At 39.6% G+C, this 18,598-nt stretch overlaps 1 long non-coding RNA gene across 1 annotated transcript in view; it reads left to right on the top strand.

Moving 5' to 3' along the window:
• Positions 1-18,058, top strand: part of LOC148116920 (uncharacterized) — a 56,576-nt gene extending 38,518 nt beyond the window's left edge. Inside the window, exons 2-4 of the long non-coding RNA XR_015731548.1 lie at positions 1,059-1,153; positions 8,217-8,284; positions 17,387-18,058. This is a non-coding gene — a long non-coding RNA (uncharacterized LOC148116920). The remainder of the gene's footprint in view (positions 1-1,058; positions 1,154-8,216; positions 8,285-17,386) is intronic.
• The last annotated feature ends 540 nt before the right edge of the window (positions 18,059-18,598 follow it).

The raw sequence follows: 18,598 nt of genomic DNA, 5'->3' as shown, positions 1-18,598 counted from the left end.
AGTTTATCTGCCACCACCCAAGTGTGTATACAAAACTCTATTGTTAAATATCAGATTTGTTTCATCCTGTGGAAGGAAAAAATACACTAGCAGATGGAATCCAAAAGAACAATGTACTTTCCACATCAAGAGATGAGAGTTTAATAACCACAAATTATTGCAGGTAATTTGGCACAAATTTAGGCTAACCCACAAAAATGCAGTTTTGAGTAGAAAGAAGAAAGAAGCATCCTATAACATGGGAGCCACTCTTCCCATTAATTAAACTGTGCTTCAATTCAATTATAATGGATAGTCACAAATGCCAGGAGATGGAGAATTGCAGCGGAATTGTACATAGTCATTTTGAGCCGGAAGGTTGTATATATAAACAGATAATGTACTCATATGCAGCAAGAGCAACAATACCTTCTAAGTGCTCTTGCTAACTAAAACAGTCATTAAATGATTATTTTCTAGGAATCACAAAGAGGTAATCAAAAATATCATAGCATAAAGTCTACCAATTAAACAATATTTACAAGGTGGTGAAATGCTAGTCCAATGGAATTTAGCATACGTGGGAACAGAGGACGCAGATCCTGACACATAATGCAATGTCTTTTCCTGCTAGTTGATGACTAAGCACTGACAAGTATTATTGGTGGGGAAATTTGGTTTTCTCCCTGCTAAAGAAGCACCACACACATGTTCTATTGAGAAATGGGAAACATACCATGGATATTCCAGGAATGGAAATGATGTTTTATAGATATTATCGGGGCAACTAAATGATCATGCCAAAGAATAGCAAAGTTCAGTTAGAACTTGGTATTCCTTCTTTCTTCCATTTTTACACAGTCACAGCAGGTGGCAGCATATGATTGACCTTATTTGGACTGAGGAGAGAAGGAGGGTCAAACCTAGTTTGGAGATGGGAGACGGTAGGTTGTAGGTTTGCCTGCAGGGTGGAAAAACCTCTTGGATGACTTTGGTACTGTTGCCAAGGTAACTGCATGGATGTGTTCATGACATCACCGGGACATGAGGTCAACTCAAAATAATTTTTTACTTTATAGATGGTGTTTGTGAGGAGATGGTGCAAGGACCCAGGAATCAAAAAGGGAAGAGCTTCAAACATGCATTGCTTCAGAAAATAAAGTCCCATTTTCAGGTAGTAAAATGTTATGAATCTTCAAGGGTATGTTGCAATTCTTAAACATATAAAATAGATACTTTCCAAAAATTAACCATATAACCAATATTGGTTCTTAATAATAAGAAAAATATAAATCCCACATCAGGTAGTACCTTTATGATCAGACCTAACATTTGCAAAGTAAGAAATAATAAGATAGCCGTAAGAAATACAAGTAGGTAACATGGAGCTGTTTAAATATTTGAGACACCATTCATGAAAAGGTGAATATGATTACCTCACTTGAAAAATGAGATGGGGAGAAGCACTTATGCTCTGGTCAGCACAGTATATAATCCAGGGGTGGGTTCTACTTACCTTTACTACCGGTTCGCAGCGGGGCCACGCGCGCGAACTTCTGCGCATGCGCAGAAGCATTTGGATGACGCCAGGGTCGGTGGGTGGAGCCTCCTGCCAGTTTTACTACCAGTTCTATAGAACTGGTGCGAACCGGGGGCAACCCACCACTGATATAATCCCTGAATTTAGAAAAATTGAATGGAATATTACTGGAGAAACAGAAAGAGAAAGTGGCAGAATAGAGAGAGAAGCAATGTTAGAAAGAGAACAAAGCATGATGCAGACACCTGGAGGGTTCTGGATTCGTCTTTGAAGTTTACCACAAGATTATAAGGACAGTAGAACATTTGATCATCTGCTCAAAACCACACACACACACACACACACACACACACACCAAAAAACAAAAACAGGTAAGATATTAAAGATAACCTAGTCCTCGATGGCAGGCTGTGGAACTTTAGAGCTGAAGTGTAGATGGTTGACTGGATGTGGTTACAAATTAAACTGTAATATAAGATGGGCTTTTCCTGTAAGGGTTTCCAGCAGAAGTTGTGGTTGGTTAGCAATGATATTCTTTCATACAAACCTGAGAATATATTATGGGCTTTTTCCTCAACACCTTGGTGTGGGATTCAGAGCCATTTAAAACCTGTAATTAATGCCAGGTGCATAGGCTTCACTTATATTTTTAAACTGTGGAAAAAATTGTCAGGCCCAAGAAAAAATGAACACCCTCCATTTGCCATTCATTATAGCTGTCAGGCAGCCATAAATAGAGGACCAACCATCTGCAGGTGTACTATTCTCATTCTGTTTTGCAATCCCCACAGTTCTTGTAACTCTGCTAAACACAATGTTTGTCCAAGGAATGTGGACATGAAGGATACTGATGACTTAAGTAACATTGCCCAATCAATTACACATTAACAGCAAGCTGCAATTTGGCCACCATGAAATTTGCAGTTAATAGCAATGAAAACAGGTAACCTTTTTTTGTGTGTCAGTTGAGAGTATTCATTATGAATCTAGAATGATTTGACAAGTACTAACTTTTTCTACAGAACTCTGGAAAATATAGTTTAGTGATGGATGCTTGCCATCTCTTTCAGAAATTTCTCATGAGCTTTACTAATTTTCCAAGGTGCTTTGGAGAAAAAAACCATGGCATTTTAAATGGAATAAAACTGGCATAAGTTAATAATATAGATACTGTACTGGAGAGTGGGTGATTCCTGATGTAGAAATGTATAATTTATGTGTATGTTTATTTAACATATAAACCTTTTTTGGTTTATGCCAGTGGTGGGTTGCTACCGGTTCTCCCCGGTTCTTTCGAACCGGTAGTGGAAATGTTGAGTAGTTCAGAGAACCGGTAAATAGCACCTCTGCCTGGCCCCGCTCCCAATCTATTTGCTGCCTCCTGACTTCCAGCTGATCGGCTAGAAGGAAAAAATCGGTGCTCACTTGACAAAGAAGAGGGAAAAAAAACCAAGACACCTTAGCTTTAAATTGAGAAGCCAAAAAGCCTCCCAACTGATCGGCTAGAACCGAACTGCTCCTTCTAAACCGCCGGTGCTGGTAGATTGACAATTGAGGCCAAGCTGCCTGAAAGCAGTTTCCGATGCTCTTGGTGGTGGCAGAGCAGCAAAAAACTGTTTAAACTCTTGCTGCAGCACTTCAAAGGGCCGCCCTACAGCTGATCAGCGGTAAAAGGCAGTGTGGTGGTAGACCAGTGCGCTCCAAAAAAACAAATGGATAGACCAGTGTGCTCCAAAAACAAATGGGTAGACCGGTATGGCTCTGCAAGCAGTTAAAAGCATGGTAGACCAGTACCTCTGCTAAATCCTAAAGAATTGTTTGTTCTTTAGAACTAGTAGTAAAAAATTTTAGAACCCACCCCTGGTTTATGCCCACCATTGTCCACATAACAATCAATATCTAATAAAAGTTATGCTAAAATACAAGACATATATAATATAAAATTAAAGATGGTAAAATAAAATCAGGCAACAATGAACTACTGCAATGTGCTCTACCCGAGGCTACATTTGAAGAGAATCTGGAAGCTACAACTGGTGCACAATGCAGCTTGTATAGCAGAGAGAGGTTGCACATGTAACATCTCTGCTATTCAAGTTGCATTAAGTGACAGTTTGCTTTCAGGTCAATTCAAGATGTCGGCTATCACATTTAAAGTGCTTCATGGCATGGGATCGGTTACTGAGGAACCATCTAATTCCATTGTTCCATTCCATCCAGTCAGACAGGGATGATACATTGCAGATCCTGTTGGTTAAAGAATTTCGACTGGCAGGATCCAGCAAGAAACTCTTCTCTGCATTGCCCCCACTTTGGAACATCTTGAGCCATGGTGGCGCAGTGGTTAGAATGCAGTACTGCAGGCTACTTCTGCTGATCACCGATTGCCAGCAGTTTGGCAGATCGAATCTCACCAGGGTCAAGGTTGACTCAGCCTTCCATCCTTCCAAGGTCGGTAAAATTAGGACCCAGATTGTTGGGGCCATCATTAGGCTGACTCTGTAAACCACTTAGAGAGGGCTGTAAAGCACTATGAAGCGGTATATAAGTCTAAGTGCTATTGATAGTGCTAGCTTACCCAGTGGTGAAATCTGAATCAGTTTACTATCGCTTCGTTGGCTGCACATGCGTGCTACACACCAAATGTGCATTGTGCGCATTTGGTGTGTAGTACAATGCACCAAATGCGAGTTGCGTGTGCACATGCGCAGCGCACGGCAAAAGGAGGCATGGGGTAAGTAGAACAGCACACCGGGGGGTGAGCAGCTGTGGCGCACAATCTTTTTTTTACTTTTAAAAGCATTTTTTTACAACCTATTCGGACGAATAGGTTGTAAAAAAATGCTTTTAAAAGATAAAAAAAGGGCTCTGACAATCGCAAAGCACAGCTATGATCGTCAGAGCCTTTTTTTTTACTTTTAAAAGCAAAAAAGCAAAACCTTCTTTGCATGCACAGAGGGTACAAAACACATTACTGACAACCGGGTGGGCCGCGATCACTATCGGTTCTCCAAACCACCCACCACGATCCCTACCGGATCAGGTGATCTGGTCCAAACTGGGAGCATTTCACCCCTGATCTTACCCCTAGAGGTGTGGTGATCCCTCATACTTCTGAGTGGGGGGGAGATATCCTATGAAATAGGTGCCACAGTAGAAAAGGCTTATTTTGTGGATCTTTTCCATATGTGCCCCTCTCCTTTCCCCTGATTTCTAAAAATTGAACCAGTGGAAAAGATTTAGCAGCTTAATAGGACTGCTTAGTATTAATCCAAAATAGTTGTAGAGAGAAGATGGTGCAGGCTGCTGCAGAGCTAACAACTGAACTCTATTTTTTTTAAAAAAAAATAATTTGAAAAAGTATTATCAGTAAACTAGTTTTTCTTCACAGCAATGAGTCGACTTTCTTTTATTATGTGTGAGTTATTTTAGGAAGGTACTAAAGGAATGTACATCCTTTTTGCCATGTGGGTAGACTGTGGTATTCTTGCCTTATTTAGTGATGAGGCAACCTAGAGCAATTTGTGAATGTGTTATCTTTCATTGCATAAATAATCTCTCCAGCAGTCTGTAGCACCCAGACTTTCTATGCAGACTTTCTATAAATCTGAGTAAAAGTACCACAAGAGAATTTTTTCCCATTACATTTTTTTTAATTAGCAACATTACTCTCATCTCTAAGGAGAAATCTTACTCTTGAGAAATTGTTAGAAAAATTTTCCTTTTTCTTCAGGAATTCTTAGAAGACTTCCTTGTTTCTGTATCCAAAACTGAAGTGAGGAATTTGAAAAGTCTGTTGGTGCTCAGCTTTTATTTGCATGGGGGAATTTTATTCTCTCAGAAAATTAGTTAATATGTTGCATGACTGAAAAAGAAATAGAAAATGAAAACCAAAGACTTCTGTTTCCTTTTGCAATTCTTGCTCCCCATTTCCCATGGCAGAAGTACAGCAAGGCTCCAAAGAAAGCAGGAGATTGTGTATGAACACATGGAAAGGAGAAGACAAATGGTGAACCCAATGTTACACGTAATGCTAAGCTATAATATACCTTGCTTGTTTTTGGCTTTATTTGATATATGGACACACACACCCTGCAATAAGAAAAATATGGTTGCAGACCAGAGTAAAAGGGTTTTAGCAATGCACCAAGCCAAAACCAACAAATCCCATTATGGCTTATTTATGAATTAGAAATAACTGCTCTGTTGCTTTAGGCCAGTGTTTTTCAAACTTGGCAACTTAAGATGTGTCCCTTTTCTGCTGTCAATTCAGGAAGAGTTTCTTTTTATGTCTAACTTTTGATGAAAAGTAGGAACAAGTCGGGGGATAGAAATATTAAATAAATAAATACATTTTAAATGAAGAACAGGGACTGAAAGACCAAACTAAGTTACCTTAATAACTTAGTAACTACAATTAACTTCAATTGTAACTACAATTACGAATCTACCACTTTCTTAATTTCAGTATGAATTCAGATAAACACTTTTCCCAATGGAGCGTGGTGGATCACATGGTTAGGACTCTGGGCTGATGATTGGCAGGCTTGTTCAAGACCCGGTTCCTCCACAAGATGGGGTGAGCTCTTTTCACACGCTCCAGCTCCTGCCGACGCATCAGTTTGAAAGTGGGTGATCATAAGTAGATAGATGGGTAGCATTTCAGTGGGCAACTTAATGGGGACATGAAAACTCCTGGGAGTTTCCTGGGCAACAGTGATGTCATTGTTTAATCCTTTCAACCTGCTCCCAACACAACTCTTGTAGTAGTTAGTACTTTTTCCACTCTCAATTGGACTTTTTTTCCTTGAATTCATGCAGGATTCAGCAACCTCTGCTCCATCTATTCCCCATCCTAATTTCACAAAAGAAAAACAGAATACCGGTAGTTAAAATTTTAAGAGAGGTTTCAATAAGCTTTTGTGATTTTTTTTTTTTGGTGGGTGGATAATCTAGAAATTGTTTTCAAGGTCTGGTGGGCAGCCAAAAAAGAAATGGTAGCAGAAGCACACTATGCCAAAAAAGCCATGACAATTGAAGGCATGGGAAGGATAGTCAACAGTTCTGAAAAGCACTGTTTTGGGGAAAGCCTACCTATGTTTTCATTTCTTGGCACAGAACAGAAAATAATATAATCTGATCATTGGGCTAATGGTACTAATGGGTTCATTGTTGAATCCTTAACAATTGATGATTGATGCTCTTTAGTCCTTACTCTGTCACACACACACACTTTCCCCACAGCAATCTACAGGCATTGTGAAGAAAACCTTCTCCAACATCTGATGTGAAGGCAAACTAGGTTGATCCTGCAGCTTCAAACACCTCCCCTGCCCTCTGCATATTGACTCCCTTTGTGTGCAGATAGCACAGTGAATTTTCAACCTTACTTCAGAGTTGTCAAATTGTTTGCTGGTGCCTTGCATTATTTTCCCTTGGCAGACCAGTGACAAAGCACTGTATGGAACACGCCTTTAAAAGTCAGAAAAAATGCATTCAAGTAGCCATGAAAATCAGTTAAGCTTGAACCCATTGAATTTTCCAACAGGTCATTGATCAATAGCCTTTAGATATGTAATGAATAGTTGTACTCTGGATTCTGTCAGGTGGTGTTTTCCTTTGGAACTGATAAATTGCACCCTTTTGTGTGAGCCAGCTGAGGTTTGAGGCAAGACAGCCTGTGCTGGTATTTGCTTTGGCTCCAACAATGCCATACACTTGCAAAAATACAGCTGGCAAAGGGTGTTAAAAATATCTGAAAAGTTATTTTCACACCTTGCCAAGGGCTTTGAAGCCATGCCCTGTCAGATTTGCGTAGAATAGATCTGCAGGAAGAATGATCAGAAACTTTAGGATCATTTCAGAAAAATCTGAACATATCTATTGGTGAGAAAGAAAGAAGGTGAATTATTTAAAGCACATTCTCTTGACTTAGGATACCAATCTCCAGATCTACTGTCAGTAGTTGCCCTATATGAACAAAGATGAGATACACATAGTCCCGGGAAGAGCTATGGAAATTAATATCAGGAATATTGTTTCTATTACTGTATTCTATAGTATCCCCATATTCTCCAAATGCCTCTCATGACCCAGTTTCTATATAACAGCGCTGGGAGAAGAGAAACATTACAGTATCTGCACAATTAACTGAGTTGCAATTCATTTTTAAGGTTTTTTTCCCCTTTATTTCTTTTTTAAAAACAGCATTGGAAGAAAATGTGCTTGATTGTCTGACTGTGCAATTTCCTCGCTGCAGCTGAGTCTTGGTTCATGAAATCTGGCATATCAACGTCAAGTTCTTTTTTCTTTCTGTTTGCTTCTTTTACTTGCTAGTTTTGCAAACTTAATAAATAATTACTGGCATTTTAAAATAAAAAGGATAAGTCCAAGTATGTACATGTATAAAGCATTTTTTTAAAAATCCGAGCCAAAGTACCCCAATGGGATTTGGACAGGCTCACTGAGAGATTGTTGGAGGGGAATGGGGAGCAACATAGACTATCTTCCTGATGTTGACTGAATTGGTGGTTTTAACTCAGCTCTAATATTTATGATTTATTGTTTTGCTATGATATTTTTATCTTGTTTTTTTTCTCTGTCATATGTTTGAGATGGACAGTTATATACACTGAACATCATAAATCCTGAAGAAAAGTAGGATGGGTGGAATTCTAACTACAACTTTTTATTTCAGACTCCAAGGATTTCACAGAATCTCAATCCATCCTCAAGAGAGGCTGAGCCATGCTTAGTGAAAGAAAGGTACACAAAGGAAAAATACCCCATTCAAAAGGAATGGTTCCTAATTCTGTTTGAAAAACAGGAGAGAAGGCAAAAGAGGAGCAGAAATTTAGGGTGGGTTTAGCATTTGTCTATAAATTTCAGTTCTTCTGCCCATCTTATCAAGTGGCAAAACACTAGCAAAAAGTCCAGTGTTGAATTCAGTAGAATTGCTGGAGAGATTATAAAATAATGTCATCCAACTCTTTTCATCTTTCTGAAAGCATGCACGAGGCAAAACATTTTATCAATGCTATCCAGTTCACTAGCACCAAAATATGATCAGAGGACAGAGCTCTCTGTCCCAGTTTTTACCCCATCGCCATTTATTTTCTCAGCTTACTAGATAATTTTAGAGAGCACAGAGACATATTTATGATTAAGAAACATGCAGTAATAAATGACAGAAGACTCAAGGGCAGCTTCTAGTTCAAAATAGATTTTTAGTGGTAAGTGTCTTGATTCATCAGCCATATATACCCATTACTTAGCTTGAATTAAAGCAACACAAAACCCACACAATTTCCTCCTGTGGTTGTGTAGTAGAGTAAAGGAAAATGAACACATAACTTCAAGGGAGGTAGAACAGGTGTGGGAAAGGGCAGCGCCACTGCAATTATGGAGAGAGGTAGAGAAAATTTGCTCAGGCTTCCCAAACCTTAAGCCAAACTACTGATAAAAGGGAATGATGGGTGAGCGATGAAATCTTGCCCACCTTTATAATATTTTTGGCATTTAGTACAAACAAAAGCAAATCTTCACTGTATCAAAACAATTCTCTTGCCGTCTTTCCCTTCTAAAAAACTGCACAATCCGAATGAGAGAAGCAGCTCACTTTTGTACATTTTTTTAAAAAAATGTAATGTTAATTCAAAGAAAGCACCATAAATCCTATAAATGTGCAGAATAATTTTTTGCTAGTTCCCTATTTTCACTATTTTAAAAGAGAGAAGGTTTTGAAGAAAAAAAAGACAGTCGCTTTTCCCAAAAAACCAGTAAGCTCTCTGCCAGAACAAACGGAAAACATTTCCTAGAAATAAATTTTTGCCTAATCCCAGTGGAGAAAGGGAAAGTTATTCTCTCTGTCGAAGTCTGTACTCAGTCATTTCCAGGGAGAAAAAAAAAATATTGCTAATTTTCCAGAGTCAATGTGGCTAATGCCAATTGGGTAGCAATTTTCAATTATCTCATTAAATGAAGTTTAGCAGCAAGCCTTATATATTTGTATTACTTATTGTGAAGAATTGTTAGCAAACTTCTATTAACGTCTCTCAATCTTCAGGTCTATATATTATTAATTTGTACCCTATTTTTCCTTCAGAGCAACAAATAGGGTGCCTAGCTTTATAAGTGGCTTGTTATGCATCTCTAAAGTTACAGCATGCAAAATGGAATTCTGTTGCAAAAATTTTTTTTTTAGAATACTCTGATCCAATATGCCTACATAATGTGCAAACTCTGCATATAAATGTATAGACAAATAATAACTCTGATTAACTACTGTATTGTTCTGGGTACTTCCATAAAGTCAGGATCCAAGATTCCTTTTGCTGCAAAGGTAAGGATTAGTACCATTGTATGGGGTGAAATGCTACCAGTTCAGGCCGGTTTGTTCAAACCAGAAGTAAAAACGCTACTAGTTCGCCTGAACTGGTAGGAAAAAAAATGCTTTAAAACGTAAAAAAAAAAAAGTTCTGACAATCGCATGGCACAGCTGATCATCGGAACTTTTTTTTTTACTTTTTTAAAGCATATTTTTACTACTGGTTCAGGTGAATAAGTAATTTAAAAAATGCTAAAAACGTTTTTAAAAAGGTTCCTGCGATCAGCTGTGACAATCAGCTGTGCTGCACGATAGTCGGAACTTTTTTTTCTTACTTTTTAAAGCATTTTTTTACTACCTATTGCCCAAACTAATATTTTTGTGTAAAAATACTAGTTTTTTGTGTGATAGTTTGTTTTTGAGCTCTCTGTGACTCTGTGAGGTTCCTGCTTGTTGCACGGGCCATTTGTATGAAGTCCAGCTGCTTTTGCATTATGTGCGAGTCAGTTGTGTAGTTTTTGTGTTATTTTCGTGTAAAGTGTGATAGTTGGGTTTCCCGGTCACATGACCACCAAGGCACGCCCACCCACCCAGGCACATGACCACCAAGCCACGCCCACCAAGCCACACCCACAGAACCGGTAGGGAAAAATTTTGAATTTCACCACTGCGTTGCATGCACCATTTTATGCCATTGCAAAAGAAGGAATCAAGAGCCAGCTGGGTGATGCCATCAGCTGAAAACTCAACCCATTGCCCTAGTGGGTTTGAATTACGTCTGCTGTTTCAGGAAGTAAATTGGGATAGTGTTACATGGCAATGTAAATTATGTAAATTATGGTAGAATAACATGAAGTTGGATTACATTTTCTTTGGGTGGCACTTTAACTTGTCTGAAAGGTCCAGCATGGTCTTTGGTTTTTTACTCTTTTCAGCACCTTTAGCTGTTTGTATGAAGTTGCAAGGAAACAAGTCGCAAGGTGTTCGGTCTATAGAAGGAGAGCTCAGCCCATCCAACCTTTTTTTTTTTTTTTTGGTGATGTGAGCAAGCTTGTGCTCTTAACTTTGTAATTCAGTCTTTCAATTCATAAATTCTAGTTTTACTTTACTCTTCCCTACAGCCACAAAAAAACCATATAAAATTGATAAATGGCTGTGGAGTTTTCCCTTTTACTTTACAGTTTAATTGTTTATTTAACCAAGAGCAGCTCCTTTAGACTTGACCTGGTCCATGTCAAATACACTATGGTTGGAAAACTTCTCATGCTCCCATTAACTCTAAGCCATTTCCAATGTCACTTTTGATTAATAGTCCAGATACTACAAATGCCATTGGAATCAAAGATATAAAGAAATTGTATGAAAAGTAGTGAAGTAAAAACTCATGTTGCAATCTCCAAAGGAGGGAATGTATACACATCTATTTTAAAGCAAGTTTCATTTTAAAAATAATTCTTACAACTAATTTACAACTGTTTTCTTCACGATGTTGTACATATACATAGATTAGGTGAGTCTTCAATAATCAGACTGGATCACTGATGAATCACATATTAATATCATTATGGCAATCTCTAGATTGGCCATTGCTGAAAATTCTATGAATTAGTTCAAACATCTGGAGACTACCAAAATTTTCTCCTGGACCACCAGTGGTCCAGGACCACTAGTTGGTTACCGCTGCACTCGTGGGTCAGGCTGATTCCAGTGAGACCCAAGCAGCTATCTAGTTTTCAAGCTATAAAAGGTTTTATACATCAAGAGCATCACTTTAAATTGTACCCAGAAACCAGTGAGCAAGGACATTAGGGACTACAGAATAGTTATTATGGACTATCCGTATTGGGAACTAATAAATTTGTGGGCCAGTTGCAGTTTCTGAGTAATCTTTACATGTAAATTACATTGCAATAGTCTAATCAGGTGATAATGAAGGTGTAAGATAAGGTAAGGTAAGGTTGCAATTGGTGTACCAATCAGACCTGGGCAAAATTCCTGTAGCCGTGGCCTCTACCACTGTTCAAGGAGGAGCTGTAACTTCATGAGTATTGCTTGCGTCTCCAGAGATGATATTGCCATTAAAAGAGAACTGTAATAAAGGAAGAACATCTCCAGCTTGCTTGGGTTTGGCTTCAGCTATTCTCTACTATTCAGATCCTTGCATCTCTCAGGCACCAGGTAGGTTATCAATAACATCTCCTCTTCAAACCAGAATGGGAATATAAAGTTTGTTATGTTCAATTTATTGATGAAGCTGCATCCCAAATGATCAGACAACCCTTTCCAGGGGTTTCATATAGACATTAAAAAAGTGGGGGGGGGGGGAGAGAGGACTGAACAGTGCCATACATTCTATAATTACAACAGGTGCCCTTTATGCTAACTGAAGCATTGCTTCATCCATTGCCTCATTTCTATTTTGACCACACTCTAAATAGATTAAATCAAAATATTTGAGTGTTTTTTTTATACTATATGCAAAACATCCTAGGGATTTCTTTTTCAGTTGCTTATCTACTAAAAATAGATGAGTCGATTCCTCAACCTCCCGTTTTACTGTTCTTCTCATTAAACTGGAGCAAGCTCTTTTGTTTACATTATTGGGAGCCTTTGCCTGCCCTTTATCATGTTAGGAGCAGACTGGTGGGATGCAAGTGGGTTCAGCATCAGTGCATGAATATAATGCCTTTTCCTTGGAAAAACAAAATATCTTAGTTATAAACACTGATTAAAATTAATGGGGTTTTCCAGGGCATGGAAGGCTTAAGAAATGTCTGCTTAAAGGATTGCTTATGAATCTTCCATTATGAACTTATCTAAATTCATAAGGAGTTGCTGATGAAAGTGGTCACACTATCACAACACTCTTCCCAATCCTGCCTTGTCATGTTCCTTTATTGCCCTCTGATAGTACATGTCAGATTTTTGCACTTCCATGCTGTGCTGTGGAACAGCCCAGATTGTAGAGAGAAAGGAAGGACAGAGAATAATATAGCATGGAATAATTTGCCTCCAGAAGTTGTGGTGTTCCAACACTGGAGGTTTTTAAGAAGAAATTGGGCAACCAATTGTCTGAAATGGTATAGGGCACTGATGGCTAACCTTCTTGCCATTGCATGCCAAAAGCGGGAGGAGTGCAGGGGGATTGCGTGCGCGCATGTGTGCCCACGCCCATAATTCTATGCTCCCGTCCCCCGCACATATGCGTACACCTCCCATACTCCCAACGCTTTTGGCACATGATGGCACATGATGATGGCTATGCTATTTTCTTTACTATGGTATATAACTGGTTCCTCAGAATCATTCATATTCAATTAAAAATGAACCCTGTGACACAAATACTGTATATTCCAAATCCTGGAAACAACAATAACAATTATGCGAGGTTTTAATAGAAACTAATCTGTGCTCATTGGGTCATTGTTTCAGAGATATTTGCTTACTTAAACAGAGAAACAGAATGACAATGGGTAGGCCAAAAAAAACAATAGGAGCAGGAGCAACTTCTGAATACCTGCCAGCTTCCCCATTTACTTTGCTTGTAGGAAGCTTGCAGGGAAAAAGTCAGTGGAGAAGTTGGCAGGAAACTGAAAGTCCAAGGCCAGCAGGGAGGTAAGTGGCAGCTGCTGTGTGAGTATGAGAGTGAGAAGGTGCAAGGGGTTTGTATTATGACTGGTACATAGGAGTCCACAAGACGTGCTGTGTGGGTTGAGATGGGTGCATTGGTATGCATCAGAGATGCCATAAGGGGGGGATGGAAGACATAGGTTGAAAAGGATGGACAGGGATGCCAAGATGTGTTGTGTGGGATTGGTCAAGAACAATGCTTGAAGGCCCAGGGGTATATGAGAGATGCAGTGCTGGTTGGGGATGATATGCAGATGTGTGTGTGTGTGTATGGGGGGGTGTTGGAAAGGGTGCCTGGGAGTGCTTGGCAATTTGCAGTTAGTAAGGAATGGCATGTGGGGGGAGGTGCAGGGAAAAAGGGTATGTGAAAGTGCCCAAGAGGTGCCACATGGGTTGGGGAAGGGGCACAGGAGGGGCACAAGTCGAAAGGTTCCATCGGAATACACAAGTGAAATACACATCAGGGAAGGCACACAGCGGACAGGGTAGGTAAGGAAGGGTGCATGGTGGAGCACAACAGTTGCCATATGAGTCAGGGAGGGTGTGTGTGTGTGCAAAAGAAGTGCTGTGTGGGTTGGGGAAAGTGTGTGTGGGGGGGCCTAGCATAAGTCAGGAAGGGTGTGTGTGGGTGCAAAAGAAGTGCTGTGTGAGTTGGGGAAGGTGTGTGTGGGAGCCAGCATAAATTGAGGAAACTCGTGGGGAGTACAATGGACTGGGAAGTGTGCAAGGGTGTTCCTTCCCTTCCCTTCCCAGCCGGCAGGTAAATGGTTGCTGATTGGTGTGGGAGGAAGTGAGGGATTATGAGACTGGCTGGGAAATTGTCACAGAACATTGAAAATGCAGCTCATGTGACTGCAGCAGTAGCCCAGCAGTACAGCAGCAGCAGCCAGTAACACTGAAGCAGTCACAATTTCCCCAAATTTTATTTAGTTGGGATTATAGGTCCACATTTTGGACACATTCTTTAAATTACCCATTTTAAGGTACCTTGGTTCAAAAACTTGGTCCTATGTGTTAAAAGTAATGACAGCAAGAATTTTAGTATTCTAGTACCCCAAGCTTGGCATAATTGTTATGTTCCAGGACTTTTATTCTAAAAGAAAACTGACATGCAGATATTGAAGCTCCAGTACTCTTCCCCTTTGATGTTGTTCAATCATCCTTGTTGATCAAAAGCAAAGGCAGTAAGAAACAGCAGCAATCCATTTGCCAACCACAGAGAGTCAAACAGTAGATGATGTTTTCTCTTCCTCTTGGTGCACAATCTTTTGGTCTGTGAGATTCAACTTGCAGGTAGTACAAGACACATTAATTGGAAACAGGAACCTGATTTTGATGATAGATATAGCAATATGATTCTCATCAGTGTGCCATTTGGTTCTGTGCTATAACTGAAATGTGGATAGAATGGAATTTGTCTCTGTCTGGCTGAATTACTCAGAAGAATGGAGAAAGTGGCAACTATGTCCTTAAAATAAAACAAAAACAAACAAAAAGCTGTGTAGAATCATGGTGAAGAAAAAAAACATGTCTTACTAGATAAGCAGCTTCTGGATCACAGAAGGAAGACTTGGGCCTTTGGTTATCAGGATGCCTTTTGAAAAATGATATCATATCATAGCTGTAATACTGGACCAATATTCAACGGTTATTTTTTACTCTTGATTTTTTTTCATGGGTTTCCAGTCACAAACCACACACATTCAAGATGCCAAAAGCTTTCACTTAACCTTCTACCCTCCTATGCTGAAGGGTAACATGCCTTTCAGAGTAATTAATTATATGTTAAAAGAGGGCAATTTGTCATCCATTGTGGAATCCTGATTAGATAAAATCTCTAAATATCACTTTTATTTATTTAACTTTTAAACATGCCACCCAACAGTGCTGAGTAAAACAGATGGGGATTTGTAGCACCACTTAGCTATTAAAATGTCTGAGGCATAGAGCAGCAATAATACCGAAGAGTAAAATATAATACACAAAAAAGCAATTGATCCCAAAGTGCTAATAACTATTCAATGTTATGATAGAGCTTCTATGGTTTAAATCCAGAATTACAAAAGTGGAACTTTTTTAGATAATAGGAGTTTGTCTTCCCTTCTCCTGTCCTTCATCTCCCATATAACTCTCTCAGTTTTACATTCTGGAAAAAAATTGAGGATCTTATGGTACCTGAAGAGGAAAGTCCAGCAATTAACATGAACTATAATTCACCCCGGACCACCCCAATGATGCCCTTGAAGTGATGTCCCGGTGCCTGGAGGCCGTGCGGATCTGGATGGGGAGAAACAGACTCAGGCTCAACCCATCCAAGACCAAGTGGCTGTGGTTTCCGGCGTCCTGATATAGTCAGTTGGTGCCATCACTGACTATTGGGGGCAAGTCATTAGCCCCCACGGAGAGGGCTCGCAACTTGGGTGTCCTCCTGGATTCACGGCTGTCTTTAGAAGAGCACTTGATGGCTGTGACTGGGAGGACTTTTCATCAGGTTCGCCTGATCCGCCAGTTGTGTCCCTTTCTAGATTGGGACTCCTTACGCATGGTCACTCATGCCCTCGTCACTTCCCGCCTGGACTACTGCAATGCTCTCTACATGGGGCTCCTCTTGAGGAGCACCCGGAGGCTCCAACTGGTGCAGAGTGCGGCCGCACAGGTGGTTATGGGAGCGACATGGCGTTCCCATATAATATCTCTCCTGCGTGAGCTGCACTGGCTCCTGGTGGTCTTCTGGGTGCACTTCAAGGTTTTGGTTACCACCTTTAGAGCACTCCATGGCTTAGGACCTGGATATTTACGGGACCGCCTGCTGCCACCAGTAGCCTCTCACCGGCCAGTACGCTCTCATAGAGAGGGGCTCCTCCGGGTGCCGTTGGCCAAACAGTGTCGACTGGCAGCCCCCAGGGGGAGAGCCTTCTCTTTGGGGGTACCTGCTATCTGGAATGAGCTCCCCTCAGAGATATGGAGGATCCCGGACCTACGCACCTTCCGCCGCACCCTCAAGACTTTTTTATTTCAACAGGCCGGCCTGGCCTAACTTTTCCCTTTTAACTTTTTAAATTGTAAATTTTAAATTTGTCTTAAGTATTGTGGGTGTTTTAATTTGTCCCGGGCCAATTTATCTAATGTGGTTTTATACTGTCTTTTAAATTTTGTAATCTATGTGTTTTATTTTTTGGCTGTTCACCGCCCTGAGTCCTTTGGGAGTAGGGCGGTATATAAACTTAATAAAATAAAATAAAAATAAATAAATAAATAAATAAATAAATGCCTCTTTCTTTTCTATCTGATTCTCGGAAACTGCCTGGACAAGTCCCTACAGTTTACAGTTTATAAAAGATAAAGGAGTTACAGAATACTATGCTACATGGCATAGATTCTATCAATGGATAGAAACACGAAGTAGAAGTTGGAATGCAAAAGAGTCAGGTTAGGTGGACATGGAAAGAGATATTATGTATGTATTAGAATGTAGGTATTAGAATGATAGATAAGCTGGACATTCTAGAATAGGATGGTTAGAAACAACTGTACAACACTAGCACTGTTTAAAATAGTATCTATGTTATCTTGTTTTTTTACCTTTGTTTCATGGCAAATGGAATGCCAGGACAATTGCACTGTATTCAATATATTCATATCAGGGGTGAAATCTACTTACCTTCCCTACTGGTTCGGAAGTGCATGCTTGGACCCTCTGCGCATGTGCAAACCCTTCTGCACATGCGCAGAGGGTAGAAAACAGATTACTTCCTGGTTAAAAACAGGAAGTAATGATGACTGGGCGGGTGGGCGGAGCCTCGCACTGCCGCCGTTATCGGTTTTCCAAACCACCTGCCGCTGTCACTACCAGTTTGGCTGAACCAGTTCGAACCGTTTGACTGTCTCTCTCTCTTTTTTTTAACCTTCAGACAAATGAAGTTGTCAGCAACAGAGGGCAAGAATGGACCTCTAACTATTTGTCCATCATTAACTTTGAGGAGCCTATTTTTTTCTTCTTGAGTGAAGAAAGAAAAATTACAAGATGTTCAAAGAAGAAATTATAAGATCTTCCGGAACACATCTGATGTATGATTCAAGGCTGACATAAAACAATTATTTGTATGGGGACATAATATTGGACTTAAGCTCACATGGTAAAAAGAAAAAAATGTTTCTCCCTAAAACATTTGCCGATTTCTCAGATATAACTTTGAAGCAAAGTTCCTTTGTTCCTTGACCTCCTTTGACTTCTTGGGATGATGCTTGCCTTTATCAAAGCTGTTGGGAAGGAGATTCTCTCCATTTCTTTTTCCTTCTTGTTAAACTTCTCCAGATACTGCCTCTATTTTTAAAAGTGAGGGACACAGTTAGCTTATACATTAAAGCTCATGCCTGAGTGAAAGTTTATATTTAGACACTGATTTGCTCTGACATTTTTTCTGGTTTTTCAAAAGCACGTAAAGATTGAACTGTTTCAGAGAGTCTTCCCTTGCTTTGATTTGAGATTACCATTTTTAAATTTCCTTTGTATTCATGCAATATTATATTTCTATTTTGCTATGGAATTTTTTTTACTATGTGAGCCACCTAGAGTTGTTTTGATTGTAGAATCATAGAAATATGTTTAATAAATGAATGAATAAATCATTTTTAAACTGGCAGGAAAGCTACAGTATTGTGAATGCAAGGTTTGCAATTGGCAGTAGTCTAACAAAATGGAACATTCTTCCAAATACATATGTTGAAGATCAGATTGTCCAACTCTCTAATTCCTATCGGGGGGAAAAAATAGATTCACTAGAGAATTTGCGAATAGTAAAAAAAAAAATATTTCTATTAGCTAGATGAGCTTGGAATCAGGAAACAGGGTAAGAAGTTTTCAGGTTTGCACCCAAAAAGTTTGCACACCATTAGGAGTTAAACACCATGCCTGAAAATATAAACTCTATTTTCTTCGTGCATTCCATCAACATTTATGACACTTCTTTTTTCCCTATGATTCAGACCATAGCAGAGGTCACACAACCCTGACAGACTGAATCAACCTAATCCTGTTTTACTATTATTTACAGGAGAAAGAATAAAGGAAAGAAGGATGAAGTTTGAAGCTTCCATTTGGATCTGAAGTCTGCCAGGGATTA

This window comes from Pantherophis guttatus, chromosome 1, assembly GCF_059756535.1.
Source record: "Pantherophis guttatus breed Tessera chromosome 1, ASM5975653v1, whole genome shotgun sequence".
In the NCBI taxonomy this organism is placed as follows: domain Eukaryota; kingdom Metazoa; phylum Chordata; class Lepidosauria; order Squamata; family Colubridae; genus Pantherophis; species Pantherophis guttatus.
Note: the sequence above shows the minus strand (reverse complement) of the source record. Positions and strands in the feature narration are given on the sequence as shown.